Here is an 18,849-nt window from a genome sequence, read left to right on the forward strand (position 1 = left end):
CAATCATTCTCTGGGTTCCATTCACTAACTCCCATGGGAGCTTAGACACCACAAGGCTAATAGGCACCCACTTGTAGATAACTGTATGAGGAATCTGCATCTTAAATTTCATATCACCTAATGGGAAATGTATTCTCTGGTCTGAGAAAAGAATAGCTTGACAGAATTTTACTATTCCGTAAAGAGTGATAGAGTGATATGACAAAATTTGTTCTCACAATGATTTTACAATGATTTTTCAAATTCTTCCAATGTTAATAAAGTCATTCCTAAATTACAATTAACAACGTAAGAGCAAAATACTTCTTTCTTTGTTCTTTGAAAATAGAACCATTATGCAAAATACGATAAATTTATATTATGCAAGTGGAAAATAAGCTTTATGGAGGACACTGTTTAAGATGTCCTGAAGAAACTCCACAGAAATTTTTTTCCAGTTGCAGAATGTATCAATTTCCAGTTTATTGTAAATAAAGTAAATTTATACATTACTACTTCTAATTTTCAAACTGTCATAATATACTCATACAGTGTTATCACACAGTCATAGACAGATAAATATTTATGTGATGATGAAGCTTTCAGAAGCCTTTGGTGTATTAAAGTATACTCAGATCTTTACTCACAGTGCATATTAATCTGAAACAATTATTAAACATATGCAGTAACTTTGCTAAAATTTGTTACAGAATATTTTACTGATGAAATGGCTCCAGGATTCAAATTATTCATTACTTACCCCTGTTCTTTGAACTTCCAAGAAAATTGCTCTTTGGAAAGATTTCTCCCACACTGCCAACTCACTGCCAAGCTCTACATTGAAATAATGACTCTTGCCATGTCCAACCATAACACTGAAACAGTATGGCCTCTGGTCTTCAAGATCATAGTCTTGATGAATACCTAAATACAAGTTTGCTTGTAGCCAGCAATCATCAGCAAGCCAGAGCTGAAAGACATGTTTCAGTATGTGACGCTTCATCTAGCAAAAACAAGCAGTTACGGCAACATTGTCTTCTGTAAATGACAGGTACTCACTTATTTATGTTGTTATATTAACAATTATCTTGAAGCAATGTTTTGAGAATTAAGGAATATTTGCAAAGACAACTTCTCTTTTACTTTTTATTCACTTTAACCTGTATATACAATCTGAGCTACTTCTGTACTTCCAAAATACCGTCAAAGTAATCTAAGCAATACATACATTGTAATTTAAAAGGATTTTATAGTAATGAAGTTGAGGAGGAAGGGATGATTAGGAGGGTGACCAGAAGGAAGTTCTCTGACTAGAGAACAAGCCTACCAACGAAAGAGGGAAAGAAGGATTTTGGAGAGATACTGGGGATAAATTTGGGAGACAGCATATGGGAGTGCATCAGAACTTCTAAGAAAGCCACTGGCTGTAGAGCAGATAGCATACTATTGTTTCTCCAGAGGATGGTGGGAGAAGTTTCTTAAAAATTCATCCATGATTCCAGGTGATGACTAAAAGGTCTGCACTATCATGCTGAAGAGAGAGAGGAACACCTATTAGCAGGTGTGTTGATAATATATGGAACTATATTTTATATCCTTCCAGTTCTGTTTCTCCCCTTTTCCAGCTATCCTGTGATCAGCCATTTGGAAGTGAATTGCTATTTTTTGTTTTATATGTGAACTTGAATTCAAACTTCTATAAGCAAAATGGTGTCTTACCTACTTTATAAAAATGGACCGTTTAAAATAGCAAAAATTGTGACTATGATGTCAGATACCAGTTCCAAGTAAAGCAATTCCCTCTAATTTAAATATTTTAGCTTTTGAATTTATAATCTATTATAAAAGTAAATATATAAAAATATATAAATACATATTATATAATATATATTCTTTTATGTTTTTTCATCATAGGTTTTTCAAATGTCTTCATAATAGCACCCCTTTGAACTAACATCTTTATGAAAAAATTGGCAGGAAATAGCCCCTCGCAGTCAGTGGAGTTGTATCTGAGATAAATTTAGCTGACCACATACCTAGTTTAAGTTGCACAGTTAATCAAGGAACTGATTAGTGTGATTTTGTGAAACAAAAAAAAGAAAACCTTTTAAAGATGAAATAAAACAAAAGACTCCCCCATATAGTGATAAATGCTTCTACGAAAGAAATTACTTTTGAAACAGACTTAAATGAATGGTATCTTATTTAAAGTGTTTCCCAAACACTAAACTCAGATTTGTAAGATTGAAAGATTGAGTTTCTTTTTCTTGAAGCACTTTTAATGAGCCCATTTCATTTTACAGTTTTGGTCCAGTCATAGATTACTCAGAGGTGACACTGAAAAGAACTTCTTATAAGCTCAAAGAAATGATATTTTGTTTACAATCAAGTGGAGGGAAATTCCTGACTTGCTTGAATGCAGTTGAAGAGCTCTGCACCAGTCTTACAGCAGAGTACAAGTACTCCACGCTAGTTGGATTCCAGTCTGCTAATGCAGTAATTTATTAACAATCTAATGGTTATTCCGGAAATGACAGCATGAGCTTACACAGATCCCTTAGTAGCTGCCAGTGTGCCCTGCAACTACAAGGGCAGTGAAGTGAGACCCTGCCATCAACTTCAGGACAAACCAGAACTTCCACATTACTCTTTTATAACCAAAATACATCCCTGTAACACAAGGTTTTGTAAATGAAAACACACTCTTACAAGAAACTTCCTTTATGTTTCAGTTTATCATTGATTAGCACGAAAACTGAGAAAAACAAAACTAAATTAAAAAGCCAGTCTTTCCAGCTGCTTATAGATTTAAATATTTTCACCAGTTGAATTTTCAAATTATATATGTTTTAGTTTCTACATATTAGATAGGGCTCTTTCCCACCTCCCCTTCTCTTTGATGGCACAGGGAAGAGAGCAGTGAAAGAACAAAAGGGACTTTGCAAAGAGAATCCCATTTGTTACGCTCTAATGTCACCTATAAAGAGCGTTTTGTGTCTGGGTTTAGGAGAGGTCTCTAGTCAGCCAGATATGGGATAAAAGCAGATGCTGGACTGGACATAGGTGGCTTTGAAAAGATCAGAATGCAGCTTTGTACCCAAGTCCTAGAATCCTGTAGTCAGAATAAGCACTTTAAAGATTTTGCATTCATTTTTCCAGGACCTATAGTAGTCTATCATAACCTACCAAAGTCTGGACCTGCAACCCATGTACATAAAAACAAACAAATAAGCAAACAACTGGGATCTGAACATCTAAATGTAATCTACAATCATGTATATAAAATAAATGCTTACAAGTTTAGGGTCCTGTGTCCTTCCTGTTCTAGATGAACACACAACCACCTTCACAGGAGAGCAGTGAAGGTTCCCTTTTCAGTAATAAAAAGCAGAAGAAAAAACTGCTCTGCTAGCACATTCTCCTCCAGGTACTGCCCCATATTCACAAACAGCACCAAACTTCTCATGTGGGAACTGAAAATTTTGCTTGTGCTCGTGAACTACTGAGTAACATAAAGCTGGCATATCTAACTTTATGCAATTTACTCAAACCTAAGCTGTGATGGGTGTTTTAGGGGGCACCTTGGACGTGGCATGTAATACCACCAGGGTACACTGCACTTCATTGTCAAAAATGGCCCTGCAGCTATTCTAGGAGAGAATGGTCTTGAGGCAGTTCAAACCGATTTTCCCATGCTTTTTTGGACTGATGAAATGGAAGCTGAGCAGAGATTCTGCTATGTTCCCAAGTGTCACCTCTTTTTCAGCAGCCATGGACTAATAGGTATTAAGCCTACTTCTGCTTTGAGACTCAGTAATGCTTACCCTGGCTCTTAGACTAATACATATATATTTTTTTACTTTGACTGAATGTGAAAATGTGATGTGTGGAAACACTATGTATTAGAAGAAAATGAAATGTTTTTTAAGGCAGATTGATTTTTAAAAAGTAGCTAATGTTCTTGCCTCTGAACTATACAGATTTTCAGTAACAGTTCCAGTAAATATGGAGTATGAGTTAAGATGTAGGGGGAAAAATGAGATAAATGAGATCAGATTTTCAATCATCTGGTTGTTACCACTAAATGTTCATGTATATTCAAGTGTGAGAATGTAAAATATGAATATTCATTCACATATTTGCATATGTATGTTTATGTTTGCATGTGTGTGTGTATATATGTACATATGTAAACACACACAAACCTAAAATATAGCAAGTGTTTTGTGTTAAAATCTAATTTCCATATTGAATTCTTATTTTCCATTTTTAACTTATGTTATAATCAACACGAGCAGCTTACAATCTGATGTGTAACAACTGACCTTGGCTTAAGAACCATCTTTCCTAAGAACCAAAATGATACAATATTCTCCACTACACCCTTACAGTAGTTCTAACTAGCTTCGGAAAATCTTTAAAAACGCTCTCCCAAAACTGCAGTCTTTACAACATGAATTCCACCTTTGAGTCTGCCATGCAGAAGCTTTAATCTCTTAAGAATTTTGTCCATGTTTGTTGATTCACACAATTTCCTTCATTTGTCATGTATACTAAAGAACCAACAGAAAAGAAACTTAAGTGTTGAGTTTAAGCTTTTGTAATTTAGTTAATTTAATCACTAAGATTTGGAATTAAGCATTCATCTATTAAAATGTCAAGGACATTACGAGTTGAATTGTGGGTAGTTTATTTCCCACTTTTTCTTAATGAAAATTAAGAATTTTCATTTTTTTCATTTTTTTCAGAATTTACTTCAAGCAAATTCTTGTGATGTCCTTGAAATTAACCTTACCAGAATATTCAAGGAAGGACTGAGTATGAAATCAGTAGTAACATTTATAGGAGAGAAAACAAAAACAATGCCTACTATACAGCAAACCCTTCTCAAAAGGCTTGACGAGTATCTACTTTGTCGCTGCCCAATTTATTTATCTGGAAAATATAAGGTTTAATAAAATTTTAAGGAAATAGAATCAATAACCTGGGACAGAGCCTCTGCCCTTTGCTGCAGTGATAGGCAGTGAAGGAATCTCCTCACTCTGGCTGAAGGGCTGGAACTGCTGAATTTTTCATTTACAACAGCAAAATTGGCCACTGAAATCAGTAGAGGCTCCTTTAGCTGTCAGCTAAAGGGAATGACACCTCTGTAAAATGCAGATGTCAGCACATGTTTAAGAACTATTTTTGTAGTTTCTGTCATCTCACATATTCTTTGCTCTGTGGTTATAACTTGATCATATTTTCAAGTTTGTTCTTCTTTTCTTTTTTTTTTTTTTTTTTTTTTTTTTAGTCATTATCAGCAAAACAAGCATAGGAAGTATGCCTGTGTTGTTGAAAGCTAGTTTGGAACAAATAGTTTGAGTGGTCGAGATGTTGTACCTATCCATACCTGTCACCCCATTCTTTAAAGAATTTGGTCATTTACTGCAACAGGGAACTCCATTCTGAGCCAGACAGAAAAGGGGGATCGAATGTTATTGTCAGCTCTCTGAAAGATATATTTTTTGATCTTCTCCTTCTGTAACTTGTCCTGAATAATAACTGTGTTGCATCAGAGAAGCATCCGTAACTAGCACTCCCTTACAGTAATGGAACTTAAGTCGGCGAGCTACTGTTCTCCTTCTGCAGTTACGTACAGACAGCAGACCAACCCGTCTTCTTTAGAACACTAGCACATGGTCAAAGGAAGAACAGTAAGGAAAGGGTCAGCAGCTGGTCAGAATTGTTTTCAGTTGGTTTGGAATTTTTCAATGAAATAGCATTTCATGAAAAAAGACTGAATTATTGAAAACCTTTTTTTCTGGGAATTCACTCATTTTTATTTTCTTAGAAATATCTCTTATTTAGGATGGCATTTCTTGATGTAATTCTAACAGCAAGTAGTCTAGTAGTTAAAGCACTCATACAGAACGTGAGAGAGATAAGTACAAGTTTTTTCCAGCTAACTTCCCATTTGGATGGCTGCAAACTGGTACCATTACTGTCTTTCTGGACACCATCCTGTGTAAACTTCATAGCTTGCAAATATAGTGAAGGAAAGTATAATTTCACAGTTAGAGTGCAGTCTGGGGACTCAGGTGAATTACAGTCTTCTTATGGCTCTACTTTCAGTCTTCTGCGACTCTACAAGCATACTTTTAATATACCTGTGCTTGGGTTCCCCTGTCCAAAATGATGATGATCAAGTTATTTCCCTCACCTGCAAAGCAGTTTCCGATTAGCTGGTAAAGAACTAACTTAATCTATCTGATGGAACTTATCATAAAAATATCTTTCACAAATCAATTCTATAAACAGACTGCTAATGTTTGGCCAAAAAGTCATTCCTCAGGACAAGCTAAAGAGATAAAACACGACAACGTCTCTAGACTATGCAAAAAAGAAAAGGAAAAAACCCTACAATACATGAATGCACCATGTTGTCCTTTGTAAGGTAAAACCAATTATAGTGTTAGTAAGTTACTCACAATCTAACATGGACAGAATTTTGTATTCCTTATTATGCAAATTAAATAAAAGTACCTTACATAGATCAAAATTACAAAGAAAGCATTTTTTGTCACAGTCATGTAAAAATCTGACTCATTAAAGAGAAATGCAATATCAAGCTTCATTATGATTAGCTGTTTGTTTCATTCATAATTGACATGGCTGGCTGTAATACTGAAAAATGTCTTCAATTTGGAAGTATTTTAGTAAGTTGCTCGCTTGGAACCTAATCCATTTGCTGTAGTCTCTTATACTTACATAGACAATGCAGCTGCTGCAAAGAATAGGCTTTATAACAACAGATAAACTACTTGAATGTTAGCTACTACCAGTTAATCTTAACTTGAGATCATCATTAACCTGAAGAGGTAAACTCTTTTTACTAAATAGCATAATCGTAATTTTTGGGAAACCTACCTTGTGAATTTTAAACAGAACCTCACAGAGGTTATAGATTTTTTCAGCTCGTACCCAGTCTAGTGTGCTTACCTATAATATCAAAAGAAAATATTAAAAAACATATTTCTTTTTACATATTTCTATTAAAATTATGAAAAGATGAAAAATTAAAAAGATTTCACCAATGGTTATTCTACTGGATACTATAAAAATATTCAAACGTTACTACACTTAATATCCAGGATTTAAAAAAGACTGCCAAATAGCATTTCATTTTTAAAGAAACAGAACCTAGGGAGTTCTTACTAAAATTAAAACATATTTAATTACATTTTTTCTATTATTACTTCAGTATGATGGAAACCTCTTTGTAATCTCTGTGGTGAGGTACATAACCGTATTTATTTTACAAAATGCTAACAGACAGAACTTTCTCAAATTCAGAGTCATTCAAATGCACTCCCCAATTTAATACAAATTTTAAATCAATAAACCAAGATGTGATCCTAAATTCGGCTTTGAATTCACATACACTAGAACACGAGGACCTTAATTTTATATTAAAAATGAAAAAGGACTATATATTTACAATATCTGACATTAGAAAGAATGTCAGCTGTGTGCCTATATTTCTTAATACTAAAAAGAAATGGAAATTTTTGTTTTCTTTTGATTTTGTTACAGTATTCTGTTGACATTAACGGCTGCTATAGCTTGACAGTTGGAATGATATTTGAAGTTTTTCTCTGTAATGTCTAGGTCATGGTATCATGTGATAATCATCTGCTTTATTTTAAAAACAGGATCTAGCCTATGCAGTTGAAGAAAAAAACCATGAACCTCTAAGTATAAAAAATACAAGGTGAATACACATTATTTTCTTTATATTATTTACAGCAAAGTCATGTTTTTTTTCTTGGTGAATGCACAGGTATGACTGTTCAGATACATGGAGAATGTGACTAAACCGAACTCTGAAAAGCACCACAAAACTCAGGAGCAGACTGTGGTGATTTTTGTCAGTAACTAAAAGTTATTTCACCTGAATGCTGTTTGAAGAGTAATGTGAACTCAGTGTTAATTTCTGTCTAATCTTATATGCTCTTGTGTCCACTCCAGCAGGAACTAATGGGCATTATTGCCACATATCTGTCACAGCTATGAGTTTAAAAGCAGTGTTCCAGAATTTACCTAAAATCTTTCTTCCCAGCATGCAAAACATCTCACTTAAATTTAGATATCAGAAGTGTGCAATATTAACAATCTAATCTAATTCTTCATAAATCTAATTTTAATTCCCTCATGTTTGGGAAAGAAAAAAAAAAAAGACAAGACAGTGGTTTCTCCAAGTTGTCTTACATCCTTGCCATAGGGTTTATGAACAGACTGTGGAAATGCTTTTTCTTTTTCTGTCACTGGATATAGAAGTTGGTAACTACTTTAGATTAGATATGTAGCTTTCAGAAAACCAAACTTAATTGAGATGAATCACATATTACAAACGAGACTGAAGACCCCTGGAAGTGAAAGCTGTATCACCACATCTTTTCAGGATGTAAAGGGACTCATATTCCATGGTCGTCCATTTGACAGATTTTATATTTTAAAAATTAAATTAAAAAATCACCTAAATACAATGCAATACAATTCTTTCTGTAATATTATAAGCATTGTTTCATCATAAATTAAAGCTCCAGACATTACTTAATGATAACTTTAAAAGTACTTAATACTACCTTAAAGGAACTTTGTCAAATTTAAATCTAATGTCAGCTGCTTTAGAAAACCAATTTAAAGCAATTTTAAATATTACACTTGTCCTCCCATTACTTTATAAAGTGCAGTAATTTTTGGAGTCATACATTACTGATTTTAAATATTCTGTTACTATTTTCTTTCTAGTGAGGTGCAATCAATATTTTATTTGAATTTTGATTTTTAATTATTGTTAGGAGTTGGCAATAACACAAGATTAGAAGCAACTGGAACTGAGGAATTATGGCAGATTCATAAGGGAATACTGTACATTCAAACATGCTGACATCGGGCTAAGTACTGCAGGTCTTTCCTTGATTCTTATTTAAAGGGAAGTCTTTTTTACTTTGATAGCCGTTTTGAAAATAAACTAATTAAAGATAACAGGTTCTGGCCCATTATTGTTGACTCTCAAAAGATCTCAATGCTTCTTGCAAAATAAGATTTATAGCAGAGTGATATCTAGTTCATTATGTGGTCTTGAGTTTCTGGAAGGAAAAAATTTCTTTTCATTCTCAGTTAAAAGTATGAGAATCCTCCATCCCTATTAGTGGCTAGACAAGACATAAAAGCAGAAGCACCTGCTTAATTTGCTGTTTATGAAAGTGAACTTAATGACAGAGGGTATAACTTAAAAGTTGTCCAGACAACTGAATTTTCATTTGCTCCTACCTTCTGTTTTGATTCCTGAAGATTAATTTAAACTGCTAGGGTTTTTTGCTACTATTAATGATGCTGCCATGGACACTGGTAACACTGCTGTGCCATTACATTCACTGTGAATACTTCAGAATTCTCCCCATTATCCTGTGGATCTCTTTCATCCTTTGACTCTCTGTAACCTCTTATGACCTTTTGTGCAGAGATAGCAAGGGATGATAGATCACAATCAACAGCTATATAAGCCAAGTCTCTATTTTACTGTGTGTATCAAGGAAAAACTACCACACTTACAGCCAAGAGTGAAACAGCCTGAATATCATAGTGTGCAAGGTCATCAGGAGAACACAAATGACATTTGGAGGGATTTTAAGGAAGGGAAATAAACATAATGCAGAGAGATGTTGGAATCCAAAGGGGCAGTTGACATTATTTATAGTTTTCTCCTTAGAACTATCCTAGAATGTCTAAGTTTAAAATGTTATTGTTATAGTCTGCATTGCTTTAAAAATATCGCAAGTGATCATATACTTCTAGTCAATGAGAAAAGCTGCAAAGAATCAGAAGAGTTCACAAAAAGTGCAATACACTTCATTTGTTTTAAAAGATGTCTCAATTTATCATGAGCATATCCATCATAACACAGTTAATAAATAGGTCTAAGATAAATGAGACACTGAAATATATTCCTTAAGCAATAAAGAAGTTTTCCTCATTATTGTCTTTTGGAATTGTTCCTCTAAATATTCCATACATTGCAATATTTTGGAATTGTTTTAAAATGACAACATATTTACTTTTAATAAAGCATTTGACAAAATATCTCAAAAAGTTATATTCGGAATGGGTCAATTAAGACTGAGACACACTTTCGTTCATGTGAATTTAGGTCTCTCAAAGAGTAAAAACTAGTATGAAAATATATGAGAATACCTAGTAGCATTCAGTCAGCTTCCACCTAACTCTTGTCTAATACATGAATTTATAACCAAATTTAACTGAATGCTATTATTCACAACAATATGGTGAAAGTCTAATTATACAGTATTAGAAAGAATTGCATTGTTGAGCATTTTTCAGGTGTATAGCCAACTCCTAGCTAACTCAATGCACTACCTGGTGAAAAATTGTAAAAGTTATTGAATACTGTTTTTGTAGATATTTGGTTATATTTACTCCTTCAGAAAGAGAGTAAAATAACACATTCATAAACTGGCAGATGATGCTGAGCTCAGATGAAAGGCCACATGAACACCCATGAGGACACAGGGATAATACAAATGAACAAAGATATAACCTGAAGTGACAATTCTAAATCCATAAAGAGATACTGGAATAACAGACCTGATTTTCAAAAGTGCTGAGTGTTTAACAGGTACTTTTTCCTTCAGTGTGAGTTTCTGTGAGCTCCTCATTTTTAAAAAAGGCATTCTAATGGATTTAAGAAACTAAACTACACTGTTCAAGCCTTCTCGTTTTAAGTATTTAGACCAAGTATTCTGAACATCAATTCAGAAGAATGCTCAAATTCAAAATATACTTAGCTCTAAATGGGCACATAATTCATTGATTTTTCTTAAAAACACTGTTAAGATTTTAGAACAGGAGAGAGAAAACAACAAAATTAGAATCATTTTGACACATGCATACAGGACATATGTATCCATGTGTTAGACAACAAACTGAACAACAGTTATTCCTTAGAAGAGAATTCTGCAATGATACCCAACAAAACATACTAAAGGATTACACTACAGATACAGAACATAAAGAAGGAGATACAGTCAATATAATTTTGGGGCATATATAAGGGAGTATCACACTTAATTAAAAATTGTAGCATGACTATACCTAGACCTAATCTAAAACTCACTGAAGGCAAAAGGAACATACTCTTTGGCTTCTGTGAACACTGAACCTGATTCTGGAAATTTACAGTACCTAAATAATATTAACAAACTTTAATATATTTAAAGAATAAAACTTAGGGAAAAAATGAAAAAGATTTTAATACCTGGACTACAGAGGAGCTTCACTATCTGACAAGTAAGCAGAATTATCCAATTAATCTAAAAATATTTACAAAGGTAAAGACAAAAAGATGAAATACTTCCAGGTCAATAGTATTCACTTCACTGGCTTCTTCATGAAAGGGGAAAAAATCATCCAAGAAAAAATTTCAAAAATTATACATAAACTTTAAAAAGAAAAAGATATATCAAGAGATGTTCCTGATGTGAACTATGATATAACAGTAGGAACCTAAAGATGTCTAAAACAACCTGAACTAGATGCTATAAAACACACAATAAAGAGTAGTCAGATCCAAGCAAAGATGTGAACTAAAGAAATAAGGATTTATATGTGGAGTTAGAAAGTCTACTGAAAGCATCCATGGCTACGCACTGCAGCTCAATGCCTATTATGTTACATTGGCAATATACACAACGTACAATTACAATTAGAATTGCCAATACTTACCACTTAAATAGCGGTACTCTTTCATATCAAAGCACTGTTCATGTACCAATTAAATTACCTGTACTTTTCTTCTCTGTAATTTTTTGTCCAAGGTAAAAGACTGATAAAATAGAGTATATTAGCTTCATAACTATTTCTATTGCTTTCATAGTACTGTTGCATTTATTCCTTTTGTTAAAACTAAAAGTAGGATAGACGGTCAACTGTCTTCACTTGAGTCACTTCAGTGCTATTTATTTAATCATCTCAAAAAACACATTAAAGACTACCACAACAGCTTCAAAGATATGATTACTTTAAAACGGGAACCTAAAAATGATATTAAACTACGAGGAAGAAGAAGATAGGAAAAACAAAACAGTACAACTTCCCCACAATTACAGCACTTCTTCTGTGAATACAAAATATTTTTTTCTGGAAATTTTCAAGTAAATCTCAACTACTTTGTTATTAAATGAATGTTTTTGCAAATTTTGTTCACTGAATAATGTCTTCCCAATTTCTTCTAGGATATGAATTCAGAACTTTTTCAAGATTTGAAAATAGACAGAAATTTATCAGATGCTTTCGGAATGTAATAAAATAAAGCTTGCATATTAACATAGCCCTAAAAATAATTTTTTATTTGTGATACGGTGTTTTTCATATTTGATAGTTTCAAAAGTGTGTCATAATTTTAAACTGTAAATACGGTATCTGTGAATTCTGTAAATCTGTTAAATGCAGTCAGATAAGCTACTTTAGGGATGCAGGAAGAACATTCTTTGACAAACAGCCTTATTGTTTGAGCTTCTTTAAGTGAATTATGATCAATGATGTGATCTAGGAGTTTTTTTGGATCTTGGGAAGGTCAAAAAAGAGTCTATGTCCTGTTTCAGACACATCTCTGTTGGCTGTAAAAAGGAAAAAAAGAAAGAAAAAAGAAAAATCTTTCCTTGGCATTCCTCTTGGCTTTTATAAAAAGTTCAGAAAACTCCTTTCTCACTACCTCACAAATACATCCACTCCATTTCTCTTCACCACTAACACTCTACACTACTTCATGTAATTTCTATTTGTAGACTACTCACAAATTTTATACCAATACTTTTGTGAACTTGGGTTGTGGGTTATTACCAATACTGTCCTTTTATATCCCCCTGTCTTTCTCTATCTACCCCGTATCTGTTCTCTCATTCTGTTCTCTCATACTTACATTTCAGGTTTCCTGGAGAAGAGATCTTTTTGTTGAACCTTCTCTGAACAGCAACAAAAATCTGAAATATTGGTCCAGGACTATAATTACTAAGAACTACAGTAACAAAATAAGCAATAATATATTCTGCTTCAGCTATTTTGCCAATTTCAAGTTACAAGTCACTGAAATTTCCATACAAAACTGAATATGTGCCTCAGTTTTGCAATTTAGCATTATTTTACCAAGCTTTTCCAATCAGTCATTAATGCCCTGAAAGTTGTTAAATATTTCTAATAAGAAAAAAATTCTCACAGGCAGCAACTATCAGTGATACTTATTCAGGAAAATCACATGAAAATTAAAGGGAAACCCAGTGACCAGTGATGAGCAGAGCCTGAAATAACAGGTTAATGGCAGATAACAAAGATGATCACAGAATCAGTAATCTAACACAGGATATGGTTCTAGATGTGCTATTATATATAATAGTAAGTGATTAATGCACTTATCTGAATGAGAGATGGAGAATCTGCTTCCTCTAGACAAACATAACTCTTTCTAAAACATCTGGCAGTTTGTCTCCTGAGGGCCATCACTGTTGTCATATCACGTAATATTCATATTCACTTTCCACTTTCCTCGTTGTTTCAGCAGAGGTGATCATCTGCCAAACTCAAGCTGACTGGTTTTTTGCCTTGAAGAATTTCTTGTCTTGAAGTTAATGAACATCTACATCGTGCAGCAAATTTGGTTTTCAGACGGATTTGAGAACAGGCTGTAGGTTGCTGATTATGCATTAGTTCTTAGATGTCTAGTATATTGCCTTAAGATCAAAATGAACTCTACAGAGAAGGAATTGTTTTAATTTATACATGCCTATTGTAACGACTACATTTTTTTCATTTGTATAGCTATATAACCTAAACATAAATTTTGAGGATGGAGTCTTCATAATAATTTCAAAATAAAGACTCGATTTTTAATATCTTTATTTAAGAATTTTTAATTTTTTAATCAAATTATGTATACGATGAGATAACAAGATCTTCTCTTCACTGTCGGTCATGTTTATATTCTTGGATAAATTTCCACTCTTTTAAAAAATTAGCTTCTTCAGAAATAAAGTATTATCTTGCAAAAAAGAAAATCTCCCAGAATTCCTTGGATATAACTGAACTAAAATATTTTTACAGTAAATACAATTATAAGTGGAAACAGCATAATAACAGCTTATAGAAAGCACTTTGTAATCACATCTGTTTGCTGTTTTATTTATATATGGTAACATCTAGAGGGCAATAATTCAGACTCCATCAGCTGCAATAAAAATGCATGCATTTTTAGCCCTTAATTATCCCCTAGAGCCAGCCATGATTACAGAATAATTGACAAATCTTACACTGGCAGTGACTCGAAGAGTTGTTTCCCGTTGAGTTATCTATTCTGTAATATTTACGGCACCTACCATATCTTTATCCATTTTCCATAAGGGCAATCTAAAATCTAGTTTCGCTAAATCTGCCAAGTTTTGTCCTGATGCTGTTGCATAAAACAGGAACCCCAATAAAACACTTCTTAGGCAGAGCAGACCTCAATACAGATATTATAGATATTCTAGTCTCAGCATTAAGCTGCAACTTCACCATAAACTCATTGGCTTTATTCAGGAATGATCTTGATCCAGAAAGATTCACATATTGTAAAGTGGGTGGATAAGAATTCTGTTACAGAGTGTATAATTAACTAACCAGACTGACATAAAAACAACAGGAAGAAATTTTTGAAATGAATGGAGTAAACACAGGCAGTAGATCCATGCTTATGCCTTATAAACACAAATTACACATTCTTCAGTTCAGTCTCAATTATAGGTCAGTGCCTGCTGCAGCCATTCCCAAGCATCTGCTTTTTGAACTTTCACAGTCCAAGCTATTTAAACTCTGAGAACATCATCTCAGTCTATTTGTCTCTATAAACGACAGAAAAGATGCACTTCTACGGCCAGTGAAGATTCTGGGGAAGAAAGTGTGCAGATGTCATGTATATTTTACTTCTACTTAAAACAGGAAAACATGAGAATATACAGCATCTGATGACACAAAAAATGACTTTGCTAAATCCGATATGAAACCTAATTATCTCTTTTCCAAGGCCTTTGTGGATATTAAATCTATGATAGGAAGTGTCATAAGTTATGACCTACAAGTCATAGGCGTATTTACCTAAAAGACATTTCGATTACTATCATTAGGTCTAAATGTAAAAGCGTTTCAGCACATCACCAATTTCTGTATATAAAACTCTCCTGCATACAGCTATAGCTATGCACACCATGCCAAACATGTGACAATGTTTCACTCCATCATGAACAGGTGCTGGGTTTTGTATCTGTACATGCATATCTCTGTGTACATGTAGAACCTCTCATCAATTCATAGTGACAAAACATGCAAATGAAATTATATGCACAACTGAAAACAGAAAAAGTTGAAAATGCGCCCATTACAGTCAAACAAGAATAAGCCTATGAGCTTTTTCCAGCATGGAAGATGTTAAATAACACTACTTCTTGGAGAGGACAGAAGATATCATACAGCCTTTTAGAAAATGGCTTGTTCCTCATCATGGAGCTAGAAAACTCCCTGGTCTACACATCACAGCTGAGTTTTCCAGCCCATTTCTGTTACTGTGGTAAGCAACTCTGTTCTTGATATCTGTTCTTACTGGGAAGCGTCTACATTTTTGAAAGCACCATCTGAGAAACTGTTTAAGCAGAGTATAAATAGAACACTACTCTCTATAGTAGCTTCTCTGAAATTACAAAATTACAAAAAAAAAGTACTTGATCTGTACTTTTCTTGAATTTTGCTCATTGATAGCTGTATTTTGTTTATTCTTTTGAAAGTTAGAAACTGCATTTGCCCCCATATGATCTCTTATACACAAAGAAATAGAGTAAAAATTGTATTAGATGTTTTTATAAGCAGTTATAAATTATGGATAAGGTCATTACAACTAACTATATGACTTGTACATCATCTACTTCATGTACACTACAGTGCGGCATTGTCAATAGCATAGCATCAGAGAAACATGTCTGAAATAAAACATAATGGCAAACATTTAAAGATCAGGCAAGATAACAGTATTAATATTTTTGTAGTAGAACAGTCCATTTGTTATATTTCACTTAATGTAGTAAAAAAAAAAATCAGTGGGGATATTAAAAGCAGCATAATGAAATATCACTAAAAGTAGTGTAAGGCTTCCTGTGGGGATTTATGTTTGAAGCTACAAAGTTACTCGTGCTTGGACATGCAATACAGAACCAGTTTCAGGATGCAACATGGGCCAGGGCCTCCCCAGGGCTGGTACTGGCAAGGGCTGCTGGTGGGACAGGGCTGGGCTTGGCCTGGCTGCTGGGGCCCGTCCCCCTGCTCTGAGGGAGCAAGGTCCTGGTGACAGCTGGGGCAGCCCCAGCCAGCTTGTGGCTCGAGATCCAGGTTTGAATTCTAAATGGAAACTGCCAATTTCCTTTTTTTTTTTAATTTTTTTTTATTCCCTGATATAAAACATCTGTGGTGTGATTACAGATCAGGAAAACTGGTCAATGGGTTTTGGGTTTTATGCATTCTGTCATTGATATTGTACACCTAAGTGCATCTGATTACTGGGATGACGTAACACCATGACCAAAGGGGTCACCTTTGTTCCTTTTTTTTGAAAAGCCATTGTTTCTACAAATACGTTGCACAGAAACACTGTAGAGTGTAGTAGATAGTGACAAATAAGATGGTAAAAATGCTAACAAACATTTATCCTGGCTTGCCTGTTCTTAATAGAATATGATAAATGAAGTAGTTTATTCTCAATTAGTATCATGTAGATAGATAGCTTTAATTATATCAAAAATTTTCCTTCCAAAATAGGTCTGAACATCATAATTGAAATTCATAAAGTTAAAGACACATGAATATTTGGTGTGCTATTTATTTACTTTTTTGTTTTGTTTTTCACTATAATTGGATTCTAGTAACTGAAGAAGATTTTAGTTCCTCAACTTCACATATAAACATGAATATTCTTTTGCAGAAAGAAAAAAAAGCCTTTTTCCAGATGTGTTCTCTCATTTTAAGAAAAGTACTATTAATTTGCCATTTATAAATGTTAGAAGTTTATAGGAATCACTGGGTTTAGAATTTCAGTCTAGAGAAAGAGACTGTTATTAATTGCTTCTGTTCATAAATAAAGTTCAAAGAGTAAGTACTTCACAAAGGTATGCTGGTGGTACAAATAAAAAATCAGATTTGCTTTTGCTTCTGCTGAAGAAATCAGGAGACTGACCACTTTCTGATCAAGAATTAAGAAAGCTATTTAGCTGCAAATGTATTTTAATTCTACATTTTGTTCTTTGTGATGTATTTAAAGCAATGGCTCTCTGAAGGGAGAAAGAAAGCATAAAAAAGTTTCCATGTGGTATTTATGGGTCACTTTTAGGAGCCGAGAATTTTCCAGTTCATTTCTGTTCCCTTCTTTTAAATTAATTTTTAGTGTTTTACAGTGGTATTAGGTAAGTCATCTGTTATGAAATACGATTCTAGTTTTTAGCTATGGAAATAATCAAAGCAGGATGTTGTCACTTATTCAAACTGTACATTTAGGATTGGATTCTCTGTTCAATCCCTAGCCTGTATGTAAAATTCACAACTTTAGTATCAGTGGTGTATTTCATGATGTGACTATCTTTAAGAAAACAGAGTAACTACCAAGTCATTACACCTGGAAAAATGCCTCAGAATAAATGTAAGATATGAAATTTTGACTATAACCAACCAGAAAAGAATCTGAACACAACAACTTAAAAAAGTAACACAAATGTTCTCTATTAAGAATTTATTGAGATATCCAGATATGGTAGGATTTTCAGAGGACCTTGAAAAAGGTTAGATAACTAAAGCTTACTGAAACATAGTGGCATCTATGGCTTTAACTGTTTTTGAAATCTCAGCTGACAACTCTACTTGGTAGGAAAAAAATAAACCCAGACATAACAAACAGGTTTCCATCTACAGTTAAATCCTCCCCCAAAGTATATATACATGTGTATATATTTTTACCGGTGGAGTGCTGAAAATGTAGAAGGATGAACCCTTCAGTGCCAGAAACTTGAATTTGTAGAGCTGAGATGAATCAGTTCCTTCAAGTTTCTCATTTACCCATCCCATATGTATGACCTGTAAAACAAAGTCATTGAAAATTAAAGCTCATTTTTCTAGCGAGGCATAAGATAGACCTGAATAGGTCAAATCTTTCCACAGGAAAGAGTGTCTTAGATTTGGATGCATCATTCCCTGCTTCTAAACTGCCCTTCCATTGCTATCACACTCTTAACCTTTTAACCATTCCAGTGTGTCAAAAGTCCTTGAAGAGACATAATCCATATTGAACAGGTTTTCTGAATCCTGATTCTATTCCAGGCAGCAAAGTTGTATCCATGCTGGTATGCTGTGTGCCAGCCATGGAGGAAAGGGGAAATTTAATATGTAAAAATTAAGCATAGTTATTATCGTAAAATTAGGTGTTCTAATATGATTAATTCAACCATATTAGAAGGTTCCAAAGATAATCTCCTTTTACAAAGTCACCTACATATGTTTCAGCAGACTCTCATTTTAGCCAGCAGAAAAGCTGGATGTACTAAAATAGTACAGCCAGTACTCTAGATTCTACTTTACCTTTAGGACAGTAAAAAGCTGGACAACCTAGAACCTCTGTGACACATATCTCTTAAGAGAGACATCTGAATAAGTCACAAGATTTATCTGAAAAAAACTTTCTGTACGCTCACCTTTGTTGTTGCTAATAAAGTGCCTTTGTCACATTGATTCTTTCTTTATATACCTTTT

The 18,849-nt window shown here is 33.7% G+C and overlaps 1 long non-coding RNA gene across 1 annotated transcript; it reads right to left on the bottom strand.

The window, feature by feature from the left end:
• Positions 1-481: 481 nt before the first annotated feature.
• Positions 482-18,139, bottom strand: LOC135330179 (uncharacterized). Its single transcript, XR_010391990.1, has 3 exons — positions 18,061-18,139; positions 6,889-6,960; positions 482-949 (listed from the first exon to the last, which is right to left on the bottom strand). It is a non-coding gene; the product is annotated as an uncharacterized LOC135330179 (long non-coding RNA).
• Between the last annotated feature and the right edge of the window lie 710 nt (positions 18,140-18,849).

Source organism: Dromaius novaehollandiae, chromosome 17, assembly GCF_036370855.1.
Source record: "Dromaius novaehollandiae isolate bDroNov1 chromosome 17, bDroNov1.hap1, whole genome shotgun sequence".
Classification (NCBI taxonomy): domain Eukaryota; kingdom Metazoa; phylum Chordata; class Aves; order Casuariiformes; family Dromaiidae; genus Dromaius; species Dromaius novaehollandiae.